The 17,982-nt window shown below is 45.9% G+C and overlaps 1 protein-coding gene across 1 annotated transcript in view; it reads right to left on the bottom strand.

The window, feature by feature from the left end:
• Nucleotides 1-17,982, bottom strand: part of PDCD11 (programmed cell death 11) — a 1,291,633-nt gene that overhangs the window by 737,751 nt on the left and 535,900 nt on the right. The gene's annotated exons all lie outside the window — the stretch shown is intronic.

Raw genomic sequence — 17,982 nt, 5'->3', positions numbered from 1 at the left:
CCCAAGCAACCCCTGCTCCCCTTGTCCCCATATATAACATTGCCACAACCTTTTCCTGGCGACATTATGTATGGCGACCATATATATGGGGACAATATTACCTGATAGCAGATCTAGGGACACACCACAATCACAAAGATGGCAGAGGGAAGCTCTGAACAAAGCAGTAGCAGATGCTATATTAATGATTGGATGGTCAGGTGTCTAAAAAAGCACTCTCAATGCTACACCAAAAGGCCCACAGGTGTGTCTTATCGCTCTCAAGAGATCCAACTGAATACAATATTTTGAAGTAGCATAGCTGTCAAACTTGCAGAGGAAAGTGTCCTTTGAGCTTCAGCAAGAGGTGTTGCAGTTGTCTTATGCTTGGACAGGGTCAACTGCAGAGCCCAAGGAACCTCAAAGTGCAGCGATACAAGAAGTACCAGTCTCCTGAAATAAGATCCTGCAGAGTGGCATCCTAACTTGCAGCCAGAGAGTTTGTGGTTGTCTGTTGGATGGAGAAGGTCGATCAAAGGATCCTGGTCCGGTAGGAAACAAACTCAGGACTTGGGTGAAGTCAGGTAGGACCACTTTTCTTTTTCATTGGGTTTTTATAATGCACCTATACACAATGAAGTCAGGTAAGACCACTGATAAGGGTTCAATGAAGAAATAGGGTTAAAGAAGCTTCAGGTACATGAATGTACAATAAAAACCCTAGTGGTCACAGGCTGGCAGTGTGAACAAAGGACTGCAGGATAAGTCATTGGAGGTCCCTGCGGTGGAAGAATGGGGCAATTGCCCTACTGGATGGTCCATGCATCGAACAACGGGTCCAGTGCCAGCCAAGCTATGCTTCTGGAAGGGTGCACTCTTCCTATGTCAGGGGCATGGTACGTAGACCAGGCCTGAAGTTCAAAGGGGCACCAACGTGTTCAGAGGTGGTGATAAAACTGGTCCCTGAATATCCTGGGGAGAAAGCACTGCACAAGGTCGATTCTGGTCACAGAAGCATTAGATCTTTGACGTCATGCTTTTTAAGAGCAGATGGTGCAGAAATGTTGCTGGCATTATCAGTGTTGGGATGGATTTTAAGAATTTGGCCTGTTGGACAGAGTTTAGGTGGCCACCCTAGTTATAGTGAACAGGGGAAAGCCCAATCAAGGTAAACGTGGAGAGCAGTCAAGACTATTCCAAATAGAGTGGGATTCAGAGTTCAGAGGTCCTCAAATTAGTCCATACAGTACAGCACAAAATAATTCAATTTACACAGGCAAGCGTAAAAATACAGTTATTTATTCTAGGCCTTCTGCGCACACTGAAACATGAAAAAGGTACTATTAACAGACAATACGCTATATGATACAAATATGGGATACATTACTCACCGTAATCGTATTTCTGATGCTTGTATCTGCTTAGATTCACATGCTGTGCATAGGCCGACATCTAGTGGAAGCTGCGGAGTATTACAGTTTGTTTTTTCGAAACTTGAAAATGGGCGTCGACACAGGAGTGCCAGTAATACTATCCCTAGTGTGACGTCCACTGTACCCATTCAGCAAACAGGTAAGTAGGTTAACTACAGTAATGATGCAGTGCCTGCATATGGAACTAAAAACGAAGTTAATCTACATGGCTGGCCCCTTACACTGTATTCTTAGCCGCCATTGTGAACTGCCTATACTACCTAAACTATACTTTCACTGCTATACTGCCCTCTCGGTCCCTGCCTAGATATTGCCCATTGCAAGTCAGTCAATTGCCTTTATCCTCAACTGCTTTTATCTTGAATCTAGGTGTTACACCTTTGCTTTTGAGTCAACTGCTTTTATCTTGAACCTAGGTGTTACCCCACTGCACCCGAGTCATCTGCTTTTAAACATATGCCTGCCATACGCAGCCCGGCCTTTGATTGTACCTACTGTTTGTATATACTGTCCTATGCCCCTGCCTAGCGCTGCAGAAGCTCCCCACAGCCAATATCCCTACACAGATACCCCCTGCTAGCTATCCACTTGCCAGACCCTCGCCCCCACCCTCTGCCACTACTTCTGAGTCCTTCTCCTATGATGGCCACCCTAAGAGAAGCCACATTGACCATGGCAACACTTCTCCCTTTACTCCACAATATCTCACCTCAGAACTGCACCAACATGAACACCCCACTCTACACAGAACATCTATCCCCAGTGGAATGGATAAATAGATTCACTCGCCCGCATACACCCCTCATACCTTGCCCTACACCTCTAAGGAATTCACGACTAGGCTCTCGCTTCACTCTACCAACTACTACTATCAACCAGAGTGCAGCCCCACCCATCAAGCGCAGAAACGATAGACTGAGCCACCGCACTAGCTTGAGCTACAAACCCACCAGGGCAGTCTCCATCCAGACTAGGAATCTCGGGCAACACCCCTCATACCTTGCCCTACACCTCTCAGGCAACAGACACCGCATATCGACCCCATAATCGGCCAAAACTGCACCACGCCCTACACACTGCCACAACCGAAAGCTAACCCCTCTAACTCTCCCATCAAGGGTGCCCTCATCAATGCCCGCTCCTTGGTAGCCCACACTACCGATGTGGCTGACATCTCCTCTAACCACCTTGTCTTCATAGCCATAACAGAAACATGGCTCCACCCAGCTACTGGTCCTACCTTAGCATTAGCCACCCCTGATAACTATAACATTATCCGTGCTGACAGGAAAAATTGAGTAGGAGGAGGCGTGGCGATCATTGCTAAATCTGACCTAAACATCAGAGAAGCATCTAACACAACCCCTCCTTCAGCCGAACTATCCATCAAACTTCCATATTCAGGTTTCCTGCATCACGCGTCGTGTCCCTAGAGGGCACGACGCGTGATGCAGGAAACTTGAATTTAGAGCACCAGCAACACCTACGAGTCTGATGGGACACCATACTTCTACTTTTCCAAATATGTTAATAGAGCTTTCTCGAACAACAAATGATAGAAATACTAATCTTATGCCCAGATTTGAAAAAGGCACGCCAAGGGTGCCGAAACATGTGTTATCACTATGTGCTACTAATAAATATATCTCAAAATATGGAAGACAATAGTTTTGACTGATACTCAAACCCTATCTGTGGCGCAGTAATAGTGCAGAATTCATTTTCCTCATTTTTGACAAACTAAGTAGGGGATCTCTGTGTCTTCGTTCCCTGCGCACACCATTGCGACACACAAAAGCTGGAAAATTATTTTGAGTCGCGGAGGTCTAAGAGTGAGGCCAAAAAAGTCCCCCCATTTTGTACATTACTCACCTAGGCATCACTCAACACATTAACAAGCCAACACACACAAAAGGAAGATCCCTAGACTGGCTAGCAGATGCTAACTGTAACCTCTCACTGACACACATCACACTGTGTCTGGACCGATCATCACCTTATCACCTTCTCATTACCCAGAACTGCTCCCAGAACGACACCACCTTCCAGGACACCACAAAATCTCCAGAAACAATCGCATCACCACCATAGATAACCTTAGACCACTCATTACGCCCATCACCAAATCCAATCTCCCTTCACAGAATATCAACCCCGCTACCTTGGTAGACCTTTACAACACGATGGAACTAGCCCTCAACCAGATAGCCCCACTCAAGGAACGTAAAGCCAAACCCATAGCCCATACCAACAAATGGTTCTCTGCAGAACTAAAGGCTCTCCGTAACATCAAAAGAGCTGCGGAAACTAGCTGGAGAAAAGCTCCCTCTCCTTCCACAAAAGATAATTTCTCTACAGCTGCCTCCACCTACAAATCTGCTATCCTAAACGCCAAAAAAGAGATTTACAATAGGAGAATACTCAATGCTAAATCTGGCACAAAAAAACGATTCTCTATACTAAGAGAACTTGAATCACCATTACCACCCACAGAGGACTGTACTAAAGACAAAGCATGGTGTAATAACATCCAGCTAGCCCTTTCTAACAAAACTGCCCTGCTACAAGCTAAGGTTGAAAACAAAAAAGCTAACCTTGCCGCCAAAGACTACCTCAATAGTAAAAAAGACCTCACCACTCCCAACTGCCCTCCTTTTCACTTCTCCCCAGTCACTGAGGAAGAAGTAATTAAGATAATCGCCAGCCTTAAACCACTAATTGTAAAGGTGACCTGTGCCCTGCTTCCGTCATCAAGGACAGAGCCAAAGACCTAGCTCCCTTCATCACTTCACTGATCAATTCTTCATTTAAGAATCCAGTGGTCCCCAACAATCTCACAGAAGCGTGGGTCCTGCCCCTTCTCAAAAGACCCAACCTAGACCCTAACATCCCCACAAATTACAGACCTATCACAATGGTCCTTTTTCTCCTCAAAATATTAGACAGAGTAGCCTACCTCCAAATACAACAACATTTGGAAGAAAATAACCTCTTAAGCCTGCGACAATCCGGCTTTAGACCTAGGCACGGGACAGAAACCGCCCTCCTGGATCTAAAAATCCAAATGGATGAAGCCAAAGACAAGGGCAATCTGGCCATCTTGCTCCTGTTGGATCTCTCTGCTGCCTTTGATCTGGTTGATCACCAGATCCTTACTCAACACCTCTTTGGCTGCCGCATTCTCCCAGAATGCCACCATTTGGATTCAGTCATTTCTGTCTGACAAGTCGACTAGGGTCTTCGCCCCTTCAGCGGCTGCTGACCCTATCCCAATCCAATGTGGAGTCCCCCAAGGTTCCTGCATCTCTCCTACACTTTACAACATCTTCACTAAACTCCTCTTTGACCGCCTTGACGAACTGGGTGTCACCTACACCAACTACGCTGATGACACCCAGGTCCTCATCACACTCACTGGCTGCTATGAAAAAGATGTTGCAAAGCTTCACGAAATCTACCTAGAAATTCAAGCCTGGATGGCCACACATAGTCTTTGCCTCAATGATAAAACAGAACTACTTATCGTAGGATCCCAGGCCCGCCTCAATAAATTGGATTCCAGGTACCAATCCTTCACCATTGATGGCAACATTATAAAAGTATCCAAAGAGGTGAAAACATTTGGTGTGTATCTCGACTCCACGCTATCACTGAAAAAACAAATAAATGCCACCATCTCATCTACCAGCTACACTAGTAAACTTATCAATGCATGCAGACCATTTTTATACTCCTCCAGTTGTCTCACCTTAGCTAGAGCGCCGATATTGTCTAAATTAGACTATTGTAACACTTTTCCTGGGCTCCACGTCAAAAAATCTGAATAGACTCCAGATTCTACAAAATAACGCCTTAAGATGCGCTCTTAACCTCCCGCGTAAGGCTCATATTTCCACGGCCAGCAAAGAAGCCCACTGGCTCCCCATCCGCGACAGAATTAAGTTAAGAACCCTTGTCATTACACACAAGTGCCTATCACCAACTGCCCCACGCTACCTATTTGACAAATTCGCTAGACACAGCACCTCCAGACCTACCAGAACTCCCTACGTGCACCAACTAAAGATCCCCAAATTCAATCTAAAAAACAGCAGCATGCTCCAGCTTCCCTCTTCTTGCAGCTCAATTCTGGAATACACTCCCTCTCGCTTTCAGATCGGAAGCCTCCTTCTGGCCATTTAGAGCCATGGTGAAATCCTGGCTCTCTACCCAACACGCTGCCACTCCTCTACGCACTTGCCTGTCTCCACCAATTCCTACCGTATGATTTAACCGTATCCTGAAACGGACCATAATGTAACCCGGTCCTCACGATCCACTGTATTTGCTACTCTCATTGTACCTTTCTATGCAACATTGAATGCATGTACCTATTTCTTATGATTTCACGCAACGATATGTAACTATGTTGTCCACATGATTATGCGCCCAGCTACCCGAGGGTTCGGCCGCGCTCTATAAATAAACTAAACCAAGTAACAAGTTAATTCCCTAACTTAAGCAGTCCCAACCCTAAGAAGAATGAGGCCTTGTGCCCAAAAGTCACAGGAGCCAAAATGTTTTTCCACAGAAAGGAGTCTCTCAAACAAAGTTACACTTTACTTGTGTTGTTGGTGGATGAAAATACTCTCCCAACAATGTTACTAATGTAAGTAATGGTTCTTTTTTATTTCAGAAGTTACAACGCATGGTGAATGACCAAAAGGTAGTGGAAGTTTGGGAGACAAAGGGCCTTGTTCCCAATGTTACATTAAGGAGGACAGCTGAACTGTGTTTTCTCATCCCCCCGATTCAGATTTTCCCAAATTACTTTATGGATCGGGGAGGGCTAATGGGGGAAGGATGGGAGGACTGGGGGACTGGAATGTGGATTTCCCACCATTGGTTCTGGTGACAGGTGCCCAGGAGATGCAGGTGCAAGGATTCTTCTGGTTGGGTACAGCAGCAAGATGCAACCTCTGGCAACAAAGACATGAAAGAAACAGTGATGTGGGCCTCATCAGGACACTTCACAGTACGGGGAAGTTGAATTCCAGCGACAACAGGTGTCCTTCCAATTATGGTCATGGGCTCTAGGACAGGATCCCTTGATGCTGGGATGCTAGATTTTGGAGGGAAGACTACTTGTGGCACGAGCTAGGAACTACCAATGTTCCGGGTGCAACCATGGAACAGTGACGGTTCTAGCGAAGTAGCTCAAGATCGAAAGGCTGAGGCCGGCTGGATCCTCGAGAAGGCATTGATAATCGTTGGTCCCACTAATCCAAGTGCTGAAGCAACGCTCAGGGTTTTCTGAGATCAGGTAGTTCAACAGGGCTTCACCGGGCCAGACGCAGGAAGGGATGCCAGTCCTATTCACGAGTCACCTTTGGACCTTCAGTCAGCTGTTCTTCTATGATGGATACTTGGCTACAATGCTGATCTGAAGAAATGGCTGTAGGAGTCCTATTATCCAAAATGTAGGCTGGAAGTAAGTCCAAGCCCACCAACGGTAAGGATCTGTACTATTCAAACTGTACAATCAGGGACAACTACTGGTATCACTATTGCCCCACACTCAGACTCTGTAGCACCAAAGATGTGGTGTGGGACTAGATCATCCCCCACCCTCTTCTTAAGCAACAAACACACAAAGGCAGCACAAGCCTGCGAACGCAGCAGCTTAACCGGGCGAATGCACAACCTTATATGGGATTTCCTGACCTGGCAATGCAGGAGGAAGGCCAAACAACAATACGGCCAAAGAACAAGCAAAGGTCTTGTGGCACGGCTATTTTTGCCACTAGCCACTTTTAGTAGGCAGACATGGTAAATGCAAGTGTGCACGATAAAAATAAAGCAAAAGCAGTGCAAACGTAAGTGCTGACACCAGCTTGTCTTTAGGCACAGAAAATAACCAAAAATCGCAAATACAAAAAAGTTAGGGAGATACAAAGTATCCCCATTGCACTGCACTGTAAGGTGCTCGTGTGCAATTGGTAAAAATGCAAGAATGCAAAAAAGAATCAACGTTTTTCTGTACTGAAGAACTAGTTAGTTTCTCCATAACAATGAGCCAAAGGCAGGGGAAGTGAAGCTGAAGACTTTACTTAACTTCAAAAAATCAGGAGAGGATGAAAAAAAACTAAGCAAACAAAGATGCAAAAAGAAAATCTTTCCTAACAATTGCAGCGTTTTCTTTTCTTGAAGCCTTCTCAGCACCATGGGACAAAACCAAAAAATAAATCTGAATTTACAAAGCCAGACCCATTGGCTTTGCCAATTCTTTAAAAAACTTGCTGCCTTGGTAGCCCGGAATGCTGCTGGGGTAGGGACAATCCCAACGTTCCCCATGTTGTCAATGGGTGCATTTGCTCACCTAAAAGTGCTAGTGCTACAGTCTGAGCTGTAATACATACATTTGTTTGCGGAGGATCCTGCTGGAAGCTATGCTGCAGGTATCTCTTTATAGGGTTTTCTGCAAGGCAATTCTTTGTTCTTTTTCAACCAAAGTACTCTTTTTAGAGTTGTATTAACCCTTATGTTCAAAGGCCAGATAAAACACCCCACTCGTATACAGTAAGTGTCCTCCGAGTTACCCTGACACTTCAAGCAGAAATAAATGTGTACAGTCAAGGCAACTCTGCAGAAGGTGAGGACAGTTCAACAGTTGACAAGCACACAAGAAGGGAATGTCCACACAATATACATGTAAAAATATATTCCTTAATATAAACTTATGCAAAGTATTATCTACTGTGAGGAGGTCAAAGAGGCAATGGAGATAAAAAAACAACCCCATTCTAATTCTAACTTTCAGACCCAGCACCCAAAAAGTTACATCAGCAGGACAGAACAAAACTACATGTCCCATAAACCACCACGGGAAATGGAGACCAGGTGGGGGAAAAGATAAAATGAACAAAGGGAAGCGGTATAGATACAGCCCTGTCATGCGGTACAGTGACAGGTACCCCCATAGCAATACAGGTTGGAATGGACAAATAGTGCATGGAGCAGGGAGGAGGTGTGAAGGCAAGCTGGCTGCAGGTGTGGGAAGTGGGCAGGAACGTCGGGTGGAAGCTGAGGGGAGGGCACGAGCAAAGTATGAGTTAAAAGAAGCCCCGGGAAACTCATCAGGTGTCTCTCATTACAGCAGCAGCACTGGCCGGAGACCACAGAGAAGTGGGAGGAATCCCCAGGTGATGTACACTGGGCGTACTAGGAGGCTGAAGGCTCGGCATCGCGGAGATCCGTATCAAGAGGCAGACTCTCCGCCAGGAGAGGCTCGAAGAGCGGCAGTGCCGGGAAACACTACCGAAGCGGATTCACTGACAAGGAAAATCTGGCCGTAAACCATTTTCAAAGGACAGTGTTTCCGTAGGTTTACCCTCTGGTTCTGGTTGTTTTTTCGTTTTTTTTAAACCCAATTTAGACAGCTGCCGAAGGAATGGAAAGCTAGTGGGGGGGGGGGTATTTCGGGAATTTATGTGACCTGATATTTTTCTTTCAAAGAGGAGCAAAGGTTAAGAGGACATTCATGCAAACTCTGAATTGATTCACCTTTTTCCTGAGCAAGCCTGCTGAGCCACATTTAAGCATGTTTTGTTGTAATATAATGAGAGACTGTTTGAAAGGTTAACACAGCAATAAATCCTACCTTGTGAACCCTGCATTCCGACTACAGTCTACTACTTTACATCTACAAAGCAAAAGACATATGTGAAGCAACAGGATGAGATGGTGTTAAAAAATATCTACAAAGTCCAAATATAATTTTACAGTGAGGCTCATGGGCTGCTAGAGTTACCACAAAATCAAGACCCCCAATGCTAGTCAGTCAAAGAAATAACCTTGGAGTAGGACGAACTTAGAATTTGCAGACGGACGCCTAAAGGAGCAGTCCAAGGTTACTGTTCTTTCCTGGATGGGCAGGGTTAGCAATTAAGGACCCTGCAGCCAGACAAGCAAGACATTAACTTCAGACAGTGTACCTGGACCCTAGAGATGATATGCAGCTGAAAAAGAACAAAGCAGTTTCTGATCTGAGATTGTACATTGGTGACCTGTGAGGAAGCCAAACGTCTGTGAGGACTGTGGGGAAGCCGAGGCAGAAATGACCCAGGCGGACCCCCCTCACTGATGCCATCAGAAAACTTTGTTTTTCCTCACAGGTACTGCTTGAGGTGGGGGTAGCTGCGGTTAGGGAAGGGGTGGGCACTTGTGCTCCCAATCCATGGCCCAGTGCACAACAGGTCAGAGATCCTGCCAGTCCACGCTCCAGACATTTAGATGCAAAGTGATTCTCCTTCACCGCTACCGGCAGCCTCTTTTACAAAGACCTGCAAAGGTCAGGATCCCTTTGAGTAGGTGATTGGAGCTCTCTCTAATAGGGATAAACTCCTGGGTCGTTCGTGCCCCCAGGTCACAGGCAGCTTTGTCAGAGGTCACCAATGGGAATAGCACTATCATCACACCAGGACAAGGGAGCTGTGGACTTGTCACCCCAGCAGCTCTCCAGACCTAAACCACATTCTACAAAGGTGGGGATGAACCAAACGGAAGGAGGATGGTGTCACCCAGCCCTACGTGATTAAGCCGGTCCTAGAGCAGATGGGGCTGCCAAGGGACTGTTCAATAGAATAGTGTTAGGCAGAAACCTGTGCAGTTCCCTCTGGGGCCACTGCAAAAGATTTAAGACTACAGGTGTTTGGCAGTAAACCCACTTGGTAGCAGTCTGTGCCACACAGATTCACTTGGTAGCTGTGGCTGAGCAGTCAAACTACCCTGAAGAGTTAGGCAGTATACAGAGTATTCACAATAGGTCAAAAGAACACAGTAGAACAAGTAAACACTGACCAGAGCTTGGTGTAAAAGAGATAATTATTTATTTAAAACCACATCTAGTAAAACACACAGGCACTAATGTTAAGCAGTTCAAAAACACGGTCACTAAAAGATATACACTCCCTTAAAAGAATATTAGACAAGTCTTAAGTAAAGCCCCACTTATTTTCAGACAGTGGTGAGCGTTTAACGCAGATGGCACTCTAATAATTCGTTTTAAAAAGGGAGAGAAAAGCATAGTATAATTTGAAACAGATCCCAACACTTTCACAAGAACAGAAAGAGAGAGGAAGGCAAAGTAAAACCGTGAAGTTAGAGTTCAGAAGGCTAGATCCACTTTAAGAGGATCAGAACGAAATGTGTCCAAGGTCACACGGTTGAAGTGCACAAAAGTTTTGAAAATGTTCAGAAAGAGTTGGACCAAAAGAAAGGGACCAGTTAGATGGTCAAGGCGGCCAGCCCAGTCCAGAAGGTTAAGGGATTATTATTACCTTGTAGCAATCTTTAGAAAGGGAGGCCTGGCGGACACGGTACCTTAAAGTGGTGAGAATACTCCAGCGGGGGCAGTTGTTCCTGGCAGCGGATGTAAGTCGGTGCTTCGTCCGGGGGAAGAGAGGATCTCGTCGGGGAGGAAGACAGGAGTCCGTTGCACTGCCAGGGAAGAAACCAGCCGCGGAGTTCTCAGGTAAAAGGAGCGGTCCTTTTATTCGCGGTCCAGTGGTAAGTGGCTATCCGGTTGCCGGGGTGCTTGGCACGGGCAATTCGACCACAAGACATCCTGGGATGCGAGGAAAAGAAGGTAAACTGGTTGTGCACACAGGTCAAGGGAAGAAGCCTCTCCAGCCGGGGGGAGATCTCTGTCGTCGGGAAGTGGCAAGTCGGTTCCGCAGGGCTCCACCGGTGGTGTCGTCGTGGTAGGTCGGCTCAGCTTCTCCCTCGTCGGATTCTCAGGTCCTGTGGCGACTTCTGAAGTTCCAGTCCCCAAAGCCCTGCTTTTATGCAGCACACCCCCATTCACTCAGCCTAGCTGTCCATCAAACATGCTAAGTGGTGACCTGGCCGGCTCACCACTTGGGCCAATCACACAAGAGTGCGACTTGAGTTACCAAGGTAACTCAGTCCAGGGTGCCTAAACCCCCTCCCGCACCCCCTGTGGTACCCAGACAGAGTGGCACCACTTTTGGAGGCTTCTGTAGAGAAGCCCGCCAAAAAGTGGAACAAAGGGCTCGACTTGGGTTGGAGTCACAGAAGAGAACACAAACGCCATTTTAGAATCGAGTCCTGGCAAAAAATACCAACCGGCGAATTAATATTAAATAAATAAACCGGCGGTATGTTCGAGGCTATGAGAATTAAATAATTAAAGTTGGTAGCCTCGAACAATGGGAAAATCCCATAGGGATATATTCGCGGTCGAATATAAAAAGTAGTATCCACTGCCACCAGCCAAAACTCGATCAGGGGGGACGGAGACGTGCCCCCTCGACTAACAGACCCCGGGGCAATCGAATTGCCCCGACCAGTACGTCCACAATATGATGGTTTGTACCGGTTTCTGTTAATAATTTGGGACTAGTAAAGCCAATGGTGACTTTACATGCCCTGAGAGACAGTAGTCAGTCCCAGGGTATGGAGTCTATGGTGGGGTGTCACTATGACACCCCTGTGTCACTGCACGGAGGGTGCTGTGTAACACACATAGTAAAAACACATGAGACCCTATGGAGTAAAGGACCCCATAGCCCATAAAACACACACAGTCAAAGGAACACCATAAATCATGTCCAAGAGTGGGAGAAAGAGTCTCACTCTTGGCAGGAGAAAAAACCAAACTCCAGAAATTCAGCAAAGCTGCCGGGGAACTCACTAGGTTAGGAAATTCAGCCTAAAGAGAGAATTCCCCCTAACAAATAGCACTGTGGGGGAAAGGAGTAGCAAATGAAGATACTCTCTGGACTAACGGCTATCTTACTCATTTCTTCATAGGACTCTGACAAAGGGACATGCACTTGGGCCCAATAAGACAACCAGACACCTAGAGGCAACAAGAAGCCATAGTAGTGGCTGTGCAGCATATTTCACTACTCCCCTCATGAGGAAAGCTGGGGGAAGTGGGGTGAGCATTAAGTACTCCTGTACTGAAAGACTGAATACATGCATTACTAAGCAAGAGACTATGCAATAGTGGTCCGCCAACAGGTAACTAGTGGTGTCGGAGGAGGATTTTAGAATGCCACGGAGACACTACTTAAGACCCTCGCCAATGCCGAACATCTTTATTACGCAATTTAGCTCCAAGCCGAACACTCCCAGGGAAATCACCAGGTCTGTCAGACTTACAACTGCGAGGATCAAAAAAACCACCACCCAAGCTAAATATTCAGAGGCAATAACACTGCTTATCAAAGTTGTGGCTTCCACTAGACCTCATCTTCAGCTCGGGACTGCTCCTTTTGAGGTCCTTTATCTGATGAACGGACTTTCCTAGATGATCTTTCCTGGGTGACTTCCTTTAATCTGGAGTGCAGGTGCTGCGATGAGTGGTAGGGATGATCCCTACTTGTCGCCACTGTGCCTACCTACTTGGAACAGTTCCAGGCGAAGGGGGAACCAGAGGGTCGAACCTGCAATCAGGGGGTAAAGCCAGTTGGCAGAAAAACCTCCTGGGCGGCTTATGTGCACGAATGTCCACCTGATGCAGGAGCAAAGGCAGCTTCAAATAGGACGAAAAACAGAAAGGGCACCAGAGAAATCTGAAGGAGGTAGGACGAGAAAACAAGGTAGGCTGAGCAGCAGCAGAAAGGATAACACAGCAGGGAAAACAAAAGAGTAAATGGGAGCGTGATAGACCTAAGGCAATCGAGGGTTGTGAAACACAGAGTACAGCCCATGCTCTGGTGTCAAGAGAGGACGGAGAGGCAATGGCACTTGTCATCTTGGAAAAACACTAGACTGATACAGGGCATTATTGGTGTAGCATGTTGGAACTAATCAGCGTCCCCAGGATCAATGGTATCAGAGCGACCAGCAGGCCACAATGACAGTATGAACCGCTCTTCGTCTGAGGGGATCCAGGCTTCCACGTATGTGTCGAGTGGAACCTCCAGTAGTCGAGGTTCATGGATTTCATGGATGTGGGAAGCTGGTTCCCAAGTCCTTTCCCAAGGATGGTATCCCTTCTAGTCTACGAAGAATAGAAGACCGCCTCGGAAATATCTTGAGTCACAGATCTTAGAGACTTTGCATTCCTCTGGACCTTAGATTTGAGGTTGGATCTTGGGACAAGAAAGAAGACTTCTGATGAACCCATCTGTGAGGCATGACTTAAGTAAAGAGGAGTGAACAACTGGGTGGATGCATCTCCAGGCCATGGGTAACTAATCTGAAAGCCAGAGGATTTATCTTGGCTACGATGGGAAACAGACCTAAATAACAAGGTGATTGCTTGGGAGGACAAATCCAACGGGGAAGTTATCTTGTGGAAAGCCACACCTTCGCACCAATGTCACATTCCAGTTTTTCTGTGTATCAGCATACAAATTTGTCTTTCTTCTAGCCCATTTGAGATTGTGATAGGTTTCCTTATAATTCTTTGTTATGTTCGTTGGGAGCGAGTCCAAAGACGGAAGATCTGTTGCAGAGCAGACAGAGGAAGTGAACTGGGATGTATTCAGTAGATCAAACAGGACGAATCATCTTGATGGCAGTGTGCATAGTATTGATATACGCGAAGACCCAATAACCTTGGCCTGCAGTAGAGAAACTACTAAGGTATTGTTCCATGGTGTGCTTAAGTCTCTGTCTGTCAGTTTGGTCTGGGGGAGGTATAATGCTCTGTCAATGTCTAGATGTTTGGAAAGTGGAGACCAAAATCAAGAGCTGAACTGAGACCCTCCATCGGTGATAATAGAAGAGGGCAGTTCATGTAAATTAAAGATATCTAGAAGGAAGAGGTTGGCCATCTATGGAGCAGAAAATATACCAGCCAGTGGGGAAAAATGTACCTTCTTAGTAAAGGAGTCAATGGTCCCCATTATGGCAGTGCAACCATTTCAGGGTGATAAATCATTAACACTTATTAATGTGTGTGTCTTTACCCTTTGACGGCTAGAGGCTTGTTAGAGCTATTTTCTTCCCAATATTAAGCCCGAGCCAATGGGAATCTGACCTTCCAACATTATGTGTTTCTTTGCTTAATCTAAGAAAAATGTGTCTAGCACTTGGGAACTATTGTCTGTTCTCTTGGGTGCCGATGCAAACCTTTCCTTCCACAGTAACATTGGCAAGGGCTGTGCAAATATTGTCTGGGCTGTTCAGGTCTGACTTTTCCACTAACTCTGCAAATCGGGTCCCCTGCAGTTTCGAAGTTTCTTGAAGTCTCCCATTCACTCAAACGTAGTTGCATCATCCATCTCATTTAAAATGGCCACCTATTCTTGTTGTGCTTCTGTGTTAAGCACGCTTTATTCTTATTCTTATTTGTGTTTCAGCGTATATATGGAGCATATGTTTTCTATTGTCTATTGGAAGCAATCCTATTCTTCATGTCTAAATGCAGTTTGACCTACTGTTTGTGCATCTTCGTGGTGGATGCGCTTTGTGTCTAATGCATCTATGTGTTAGCTCGAGCAGCGACGTCATTGGATTTTGTCATCTTGGTTACAAGCATTTTCATATCTGCCATAGCCTGCAAATTCAACTCCTCTTCGATCCATCCGGGGTAGGGTTGCCTTAATGAGTAGTGCCTCTCGCATCTGTGGTATGGCAGCGGGGAGGAGGCAGATGCCATAAATGATCTACACATTTAATTTCTATAATATCGAGACAGGGGAGGGGCCAACATAATGAATGACCCATTCATTTGCCTCTCTTCACAACACCTTCTGCTTGTGGTCAGTCAGACTTCGAACTGGTGCATAGCTCCCAGGAGTAAGGGCCTACATGAGCAACCTGTTTAATGGCCAGTAGCACCTTCTCAATTACGGAGTAGTAGACTTCACTGGTAGCAAGGGTGCGAGAATAGTATGCAAAAGGGTGTTCCTATTCATCTGTACCATTCTGCTTAAGTGACACAGTATGTTTACAGAACTAAAGGGGGGATAAGGGACCATTTAAAAAATAACCCTGCTGACACGTCATACAAACCCATTGGGATGCCCTTAAGGCTGTAGCTCACCCCAATATCTCCAATGCGGGCGCAATGAAGTGCTTTAGGGGACTGGAACAACAAGTGCTTTTAAAGGAGTTTAAAGAGGCAGACAATGAATCTAGTGACACCTCAACTAGAAGGAACCTCAAAATACACGCAAGGCAAGGAGTCAACTGAAGCTTCTTAGGGCGCAAAGGGCAGAGCAGACTTTGCCACGTCTGAGATATGGGTATTATGAGAAATGCAATGTGCCAGGGAGGCTTGACGCTCACCTCCTCAGACAACAGGCTGTTAGGGAGAATTCTCATAAAAGTGCGAATTCCCTTCACATTAGTGACCTCCAGCAACTTTGCTGGATTTTGAGGACTTGATTTTTTTTTCCTGGAAAGAGTATGTATTTTGATGTGTGTTTTACATTTGTGTTCTTTGATTATGGAGTTTTAGATAACTCCATATGCATCAACTTTTCATGCGTGTAACAGCACCTCCAGTGCAGTGACACAGGAATGTCTTTTTAGACTTCCCAAAGGTGTAAATATGCCTTCTCTCGGATAAACTACTGTTTCCCAGAGAATGTAAAGTGAAATTGACTTTACTAGTCTTTCCAAATTCATAGACCCAGCACACACCATGTTACAATGGAGTGCTGGAGGGGTTACATAGTATCCCGTGTCTACTCATGTAGCAGTCAAATGCTACCCTTTCCTATTGAAAAGGCTGGTGGCAGTGGTTTTACAACAAACTACCATGTTTTTTCCAGACCGCGAACACCAGTAGCTAAAAATCATGGGAGCCATGTTTTTTCAAGATGGCGCCTTAAGCCCCTTTGTTTAAACAGGTCCCGGTCTTCTTTTGTCGCCGTTTCTTTTTGGAAAGGTCCTTCTAGTGTTTGTCTCTGCCCGCCAGGTTTGGTCCCTTTGTTTGTGTGCCTTTGGCAGGCTTCATAAGTGAGGGAGGTGCCCGGAACTCCCTGTGCTTAGTCTCCTAGGAGACCCAAATTCACTCTGGCGTGATTGGCTGGCTGTCCATCCGGCAACGGCAGCCACCCTGCTGGGTCAGTGACAGCTAGGCTGGAATGAAAGGGAAAAAACTGTTTAAAAGGCGAGTCTCTTGGACTGAAAAGCAGAGTCGACCACTGGAACGAAAGAACCGAAGGTTAGCTGGAAGAGGACGGCTGCTGCAACTCCTGGACCGTTGGTTTGCCCGGTGAAGCCCTCCTGCAGATCCGAATTGTCAAACTCCATTTGACATTGAAGCTCCTTCAAGGACGGCTTCTTCCTTTGATTTGGTGGGACCAATCAACTCATAAGGCACCTGCATACCATTCTCAAGGCTGGTAGGATTAACCAGGGAGAGGGACACCAGTTTGTGTTCTTGAATCTACAGCTACTGGAAATGAAATGACTCCATCTTGTTTGCTTTCTTCAACGATCCCGTGCAGTGCAGGAGTCCCCCGACGTCCTCTCTCTTGTCCCCACGACTGAGGCTCAGAACAGCAAGATCTGCAGGACCTACTAGGAACCACGACTTCAGCAACATTTGTTTCTTCATAAAAAGGTACTGTGCCAACCCGATTGAGAGAACGCCACTTTCGCGGTGAAAGTTCGTGAACCTTTCCCAACTTGCAGGCCTAATCAGCTTGTGACCCGACAAATTATCCTTTTTCATCTAAACTACTTCTGATAACTTTTGCAAAGACTTTACCGTTTGATACCAGAACTGCTCTTTCCTATCCAGAACACCAGCCCATTGACTTTGGCCTTCCCTATTGACTTGAATTGAACTCCTCTGGTGAACTGAAACTATTTGCACTGCCTAGAAAGTATATGTGATCTATTCTACTTACTTTTATCCTATTTGCTCTCTGCTAAGTAACTGAACTTCCCTTTGGCTCCTATTTCAGGGGAGCACAAACTGTCTCAAAAGCTTACAGTTTTGTATTGAAGTGTATGGGCATATAATATTAAGTTGTCTTCTTCTAGTGAAATGTTTTCTAAATGATTGTGTAATAAATTACTAAGTGTTTTTACCAAGAAACCTTGAGTACAAGTGTCTACTTGAACCACTGTAATTGAAAGGCCTCTGTGCAACTACTTGTACTGCTCACATTCACTCTTGAGATGAGCCTGGCTGCTCAGCTCGCTACCAAAAACTGTGTGGTACAGACTTATACCAAAGGTTGGTTTGGCCAACACCTGTAGTCCTAATTGTGTGTAGTGGTCCCAGAGGGAACTGCCTGCAATTATGCCTAACAGGCCAATTGCTCATTTATACAAATCTCTGCCCTGCCCAGGGCAGAGATTGGGGCGATGAAGCTAAAAAAAAATAAAAAAAAAAAAAATAAAAAAGGCATTGTTTCACAAATTTTATAATACACTATACTCTTGAAGTGGGCTCAATTATCAGGACCAAATCACCTTATCTGAATGGGGTAACTTGAAACGAATTTTGCAGCTGGACAGAGACCTCTTGGATGCTCCGATAGACCCTCTGGAAGTGATCCAGGCTATAGACGTTTTGAAGCCAAACAATGTGCCTGGCCCGGATGACTTCACCACCTCCTTCTATAAGACGCTTGCTCAGCTGCTGGTGAAT

This window comes from Ambystoma mexicanum, chromosome 8 (genome assembly GCF_040938575.1).
Source record: "Ambystoma mexicanum isolate Mex_15411 chromosome 8, UKY_AmexF1_1, whole genome shotgun sequence".
Taxonomy (NCBI): Eukaryota; Metazoa; Chordata; class Amphibia; order Caudata; family Ambystomatidae; genus Ambystoma; species Ambystoma mexicanum.
Note: the sequence above shows the minus strand (reverse complement) of the source record. Positions and strands in the feature narration are given on the sequence as shown.